The sequence below is a fragment of the Protopterus annectens genome, chromosome 12.part0 (genome assembly GCF_019279795.1).
Source record: "Protopterus annectens isolate FY-2018-M chromosome 12.part0, PAN1.0, whole genome shotgun sequence".
Classification (NCBI taxonomy): Eukaryota; Metazoa; Chordata; order Ceratodontiformes; family Protopteridae; genus Protopterus; species Protopterus annectens.
Genome location: NC_056746.1, coordinates 1,070,833,056 through 1,070,838,818, shown reverse-complemented (window position 1 = coordinate 1,070,838,818; position 5,763 = coordinate 1,070,833,056).

The following is a 5,763-nucleotide window of genomic DNA, read 5'->3' as shown; positions in this document are numbered from 1 at the left end:
AGCAGCTCTGCATTTCAGGGCTCAGCTGCTATTGCCCACTGTGTAAAACCTGACCACGACAACCTATGGTCAGCACCACCCAGCTGCTTCTGCATACATGCATGCAACATAGGCCAGAGACATCTTGAAGATTGTGAATACATTATTTTTTTAATTGACTGTGTTTGCTTTTACTAAGTTGAAAGTGGAAAGAGGGTTTTAACTTGTTTAAAGTAAAAACTGAAAAGACTTCCTGGAGCTCAGATAATGAATACAGTCTTTTCTAATTGGTCATTTTTGATTTTTCTAAGCAGAAAGTGGTGTGTGTGTGTGTGTGTGTGTGTGTGTGTGTGTGTGTGTGTGTGTGTGTGTGTGTGTGTGTGTGTGTGTGTGTGTGTGTGTGTGTGTGTGTGTGTGTGTGCATTTATGCATGTATGTGTGTTTATGTGTATATGTGTGAGTGTGTGTGTGTGTGTGTGTGTGTGTGTGTGTGTGTGTGTGTGTGTGTGTGTGTGTGTACCTCAAACCCCACCACCAGGCTTGCGGAACAGAGCTTTGAGCTTCATAAGGAGAATTGTAGTACATGTCTTCAATGTCTTCAATCTAGTATGGAGTAAACTTTACCACCACAGAACCTGAGACCCCAAGAGAAAAACTGAGCCCCCTGAGCTTGCAGTACAGAGCTCTGAGGCTGGGATTCATCTTTGCCTCCAGAGAATCTGGTAAGCAGAATTTCAGTACAGAGCTTCCAGATTCATTGCACAGCAGAGCTTCAGTCTGGTAAGAATTACAGTATAGAAAGTAATGAATTAATCATGCATCATAATGACTCACTATATTTCTGTATCTTATATTTACACCCTGTCAATAGCCTGTTTTGTATAGTTGCATGTAACAAACACTAGTTTAGACAGTTCTAAGTCTTCTTTGCTCTTTGAACCATAATATAGGTAAGATAGGTCTATATCACATAGTCTAACTGCAATAAGTTAGACTATGTAAATGTCGAACCCGGAACTTCAAAATACAATAATTTTGAACACACAGAACAGCAATTTTTTTTCCCCAGGGAAAAAAAAATCGCTGTTCCAGTACAAAACCAAAAAAACACACGCACACTTCAAACTGTTCCCAATGTGGGGGACTACACCCCCCAATGTGGGGCGCTGTGCTCCCCACAACCCCCTACTTAAATATACCAACTCCGAGTTTGCACCACAGTGGAGGAAATAGCAACGCCATGGAAACGGCCCACCAATTTTTTTCCCTGGGAAAAAATTTGGTGTTCCACGGCTTCGCTATTTTGACATTTCGAACTTCCCAGTTCAATGTTACGGCGTTCGGACAATTGTACATTCAAACTACTAATATAGACTCAAGATACGCTCAAAAAATGTATTAATTTAAGTAGACTCATTATGTCTAGCTGACAAACCTTGACTAACTTCTTTGTTTTCCGATAAATCACAGGGGATTACAGTCAGTCAGTAATAGCAGTCATTAGAGTTTCATAGTTCTTGTTCAGAAAATTCACGTGGATACTACACCTGTTGTACTGCTAACCTTCCAAGTCATTTAGAGTTGTCTGCCACTTAAAGGCTCTGAACTATTAACAAACTGCTTCATATAGTCAGAAGAACGGGATTTGAATCCTTCCACTTCCATTTGCCTATAATGTAATTCTGAGACAGTAGTCCTGCGTCATCCCTGAACATGGACACTTTGGCCATTGGGTTTACCTGGTTAACAAATAGATAAAAGAAAATAAGGTTTAAAATGTGTCTCCCTCCATTATTTTTGTCTTTGTCCTGACTTATTGAGCAAAGATGGTGAGAGGTATTTGTTGACTTGTAAAATGTGTGACTTTCTGGAAAATTGTTGTGAACCGCAATCATTAAATAATGACAAGGCATTGGAGTTTCAGACTTTATATCATTCAAAAAAATGCTTGATAATGTAAAGCTTGTTATCCTAGCACCTGTCTAAGTATAAAAGAGAGATACAGTTTGTTCCTGATTTTTGGTCTTTTGTTTCTGATTCTTGAGCAAAGAAGTTGAGAGGGCACGGAGGGGTTAGGGTGTGTTCTACTGTACTACTACATGATTCCGACAGCAGTGAGCTGAGATACAACTGGCCTACTATTTATGACTTTATTAATTTACTCTGTCTTAAGCAGATATATGAGGTGTACAGTTATACAAGTTGTTGTACCTGATCTAGTGTGTATGTTTGTGTGTGTGTGTGTGGGGGGGGGGGGGTGAGGAACCAATATTCTTCCATAAAAGAGGAAAGAACTTTAAGGATTTTTTTTTTTCAGTCTAGGTTAAGTTTTTCATCCCAACAGAAAGTATAATAAAATAGCAATGTTCAAATATTTTAATTGCAATTGTCCATATATGTAGGAGAATTAACTGTCAACAATGTCAAAAATAAAAATTCCTGGATACTTTAATTGCAAGTCAAGATTTGTGGTTTACTTAATTTTGTGTATGTCTTGTCCTGCCTTTTATGCTGGCAGGACTACTAAAGAGATATACTGAAGAATTTATAAACACAAGTATGCCATTTCAGTAACTGATAATAATAATGCCCTTAGCAAACACTATTGCAAGAGTGGAAGTAAAATTTATTTTACTTTTGTACTTTTAGCTCAAGTATATACTTTTGAAAACAGATTTGAAGCTGAAGATAAGCTTGACTGGAGGCTGGAGGAAGTATCTGTGGCAAATGAAATTGGATGCTTGTTATCCTTCAGGACTCAATGTCAAAGAGACTTTTAAAGTATTTTTAAAATGCAAGAAAATCAAGCACTGCTTGATTAATTTAGTCATGTGATGCAGTTTTTGTAAAAAAGATGATACTGTAGAGGTTTGCATTCAGTATGAATAAGTACTTTAATTTAGAGAAAAGCGCTTACTGGATGTTTTTTTTTCAAATAAAGTTTGTTTTTATGGATTATTACATTTTTATTCTTTCAACTGATTTGTTAGTAATATTATATCTAATACAGTTTTGCTTTCTGCTTTGGTGTTTTTAAGGAAGGAATCACTTTTTTGTAAACAGCATCATCATCATATGATTCATGTTCTTTGGGTGCGATCCTTGGATTCCTTGTTTTGTTGACTGCTGGTAGTACATTTATTACATGCAAATAAACTGGGCAGTATGAAGTGCACTTGTTTAATGTTAATATTTTAACTATAGATACATTTTAATTCAGCTTGATATTTGCACGTACACAGATGTGAAATGCATTGCGTTGGGCTATGATAATGACATTCTGTCTGGTACGTAGTGCAGATAAGTAAAGTTATAAGCTCTTAATGAGCTACTCTTGTAGTGCAGGGTTTGATTCTGTCACCCTTTGTCTACAGTGTATATTTCTGATCAAATCACTTCACCAGACAATGGTCCTGGGCGACCCCTGAAAAGGGCCACTTGCATTCAGTGTTATGTACCAAGATATTAGCAAATAAGTTACTCATTTGTCCTTCGAACTCTCTTAACATTCACATAGCCACTGATTAGTACATGTGTATATTACTATATGCCATTGGACTATGAATCATGTCTGTTGCAATTTAACGAGTTGCCAGATGCATTTTCCATAAATGTGAGTTTCAAGAGAAGAGAAGTTTACTGTTCCATATGCTGTCTGTTTTCAATGGCTGTCAATGTTTTTAGTGAAAATTTTGAAATAAAATGAGAGCATGCCAAGGAATCGGGTCTATATTATAACACTGAAGTCTAAAAACATTGAATGTTATAATATCGACCCCATTCAATCAAAACACCAGAAAACCGAACAGTCAGAATAGCGAATTTTTTTCCCAGGGAAAAAATTTGCTGTTCCAACAAACATACACATAACTCAAGCACACCAAAATAAATAATCCACACACATACACTTCACGAAACCCTACACTGAACCAGACATACACCACCAGTTACCCACTTACCTTAACCCAACCCTAAGATCCCTAACTATCGCACAGTCACCTTACCCGCTCCCTAACCCTAACTCACCTACCCCCACCCTAACCCTCATGTCCACACAATTGCACATTTACCTGACCCGCGCCCTAATCCTAACTACTTAACCCGCCCCTAACCCTAAAGTCTGTCACTACCGCACACTCACCTCACCCGCACCCTAACCCTAAAGTCCCTAACTACCGCACACTCACCTTAACCCAGTCCGTACGCTCACTTACCTTAACCTGGTCCGTAACCATCGCACCACACTTACCTGAACCCAATCTGTAACCTCCATTCGCTCACTTCCCTAAACCAAGTCCGTAACCATCGCACCACACTCCTGTAAATAGCGAAGCCATGGACCACCGAAATCTTACCCTAGGTAAAATTTTGATGTTCCGAGGCTTCGCTATTCTCAGCTTTCGCACTAAAGGGTTCGATATTATAACATTCGAAGTTTTTGAACTTCGATGTTATAATATAGACCCAAGGAATCATAGGCATGGCTATATTGCTGTGGGGAAAACAGTATGCAGGAGATGGGGGCAGGGGGCCAGGAAGGCAGGAAATTGGTAAAAGCAAGAAGATGTGTAGAAAGCAGAAAGTGAGAAGTGCTAACTGATAAAAGTGGACAGGTGCTTAGTGACCAATAAGGGTGATCACAGTATGGGTCAGGAAGGAATTTCCTGTTTTTTTCCACTAGGTTTTCAGGGTTTTTCCTTCCCCAGCAAGTGGTAGGTAGGGTAGTTAGATGTCTCAGCCATAAAGAGCAGAACGGCAGACTTAAATTGCAAAGGAATGTGTTTGGCCTGGGGAAGAGTTGCAGGCTTGGCCCTTCTCTGGGTGGGCAGGCAGGGGGCCACAGCCTAGGATCCTGCAAGAGGCAGGTCATCTTCAACCACTGCTATATGACTAAATGGTGACAGTGGAGTACTGGTGTTTGGTTGTAGATGCCTTCAGCCATAGGTGTTGGTTGAGCATTTACAGTGACTGCAGTGGTACCTTATGGCCTGGTTGATTTGATTTCCTTCCAAATTCTGCCCTTTGCTCATATCTGAATATTCCTGGTTGGCACAGATTGATCTAATTGGCATTATCTTCTGATCTGATGCATACTTTGCTGCTGCCATTTCTTCCAAGAAAGTGTTTGGTGTGATCTGCTAAATGATTTGCATGTTTATTTCAATCCAAAGGCAATATTTACATTAAATCCGCATCTCTATGATCACCATAAAAGAAACAAGAAAGAAAATAATATGCACATCGGCAGGTCTGAACAGTGTTTATTGTACCCTGCCTATGGCACCGGTGAAGAGAGGGAAAAAAAAGAACCGTCCCGTGGAAGACCGATACTTTTCTATTTGAAAACTTTAAGTACCTCACCTAGTTTAAAATGTGTACCCATCCCCTACTAAAACATATGTCGAGGTGTACATGATACCCGTCACCGATCATTAAATAAAGAGGCACTCTTTGTCGTTTGAAGCCAAAGCTGAATTCCCAAATCCAGCACCGCCTTATTTGACGTTGAATATACCTTATTTTTTTTACGTAAGAAGAGGAAGTAGAAATAAAAGTACCCATTATGTAAGTAAGCTGAAAAAAAAGGAAAACGAAAAGAGGGAACTAGTGAAAAAGCGAATACAACAGTCTCACAAAAAACCCAGGCCACCGCGCGGTGTTTTTCCGCCTGCCTTGACAGTCACTCAGTGCTCTAGGCTTTCCGAGGCAGGAAATTCCAAGGGGGGCGGGGAGGGGCGGGGGCAATGCCTTAGCACTTAGGTAAAGTGACAGCGCACAAGGAGC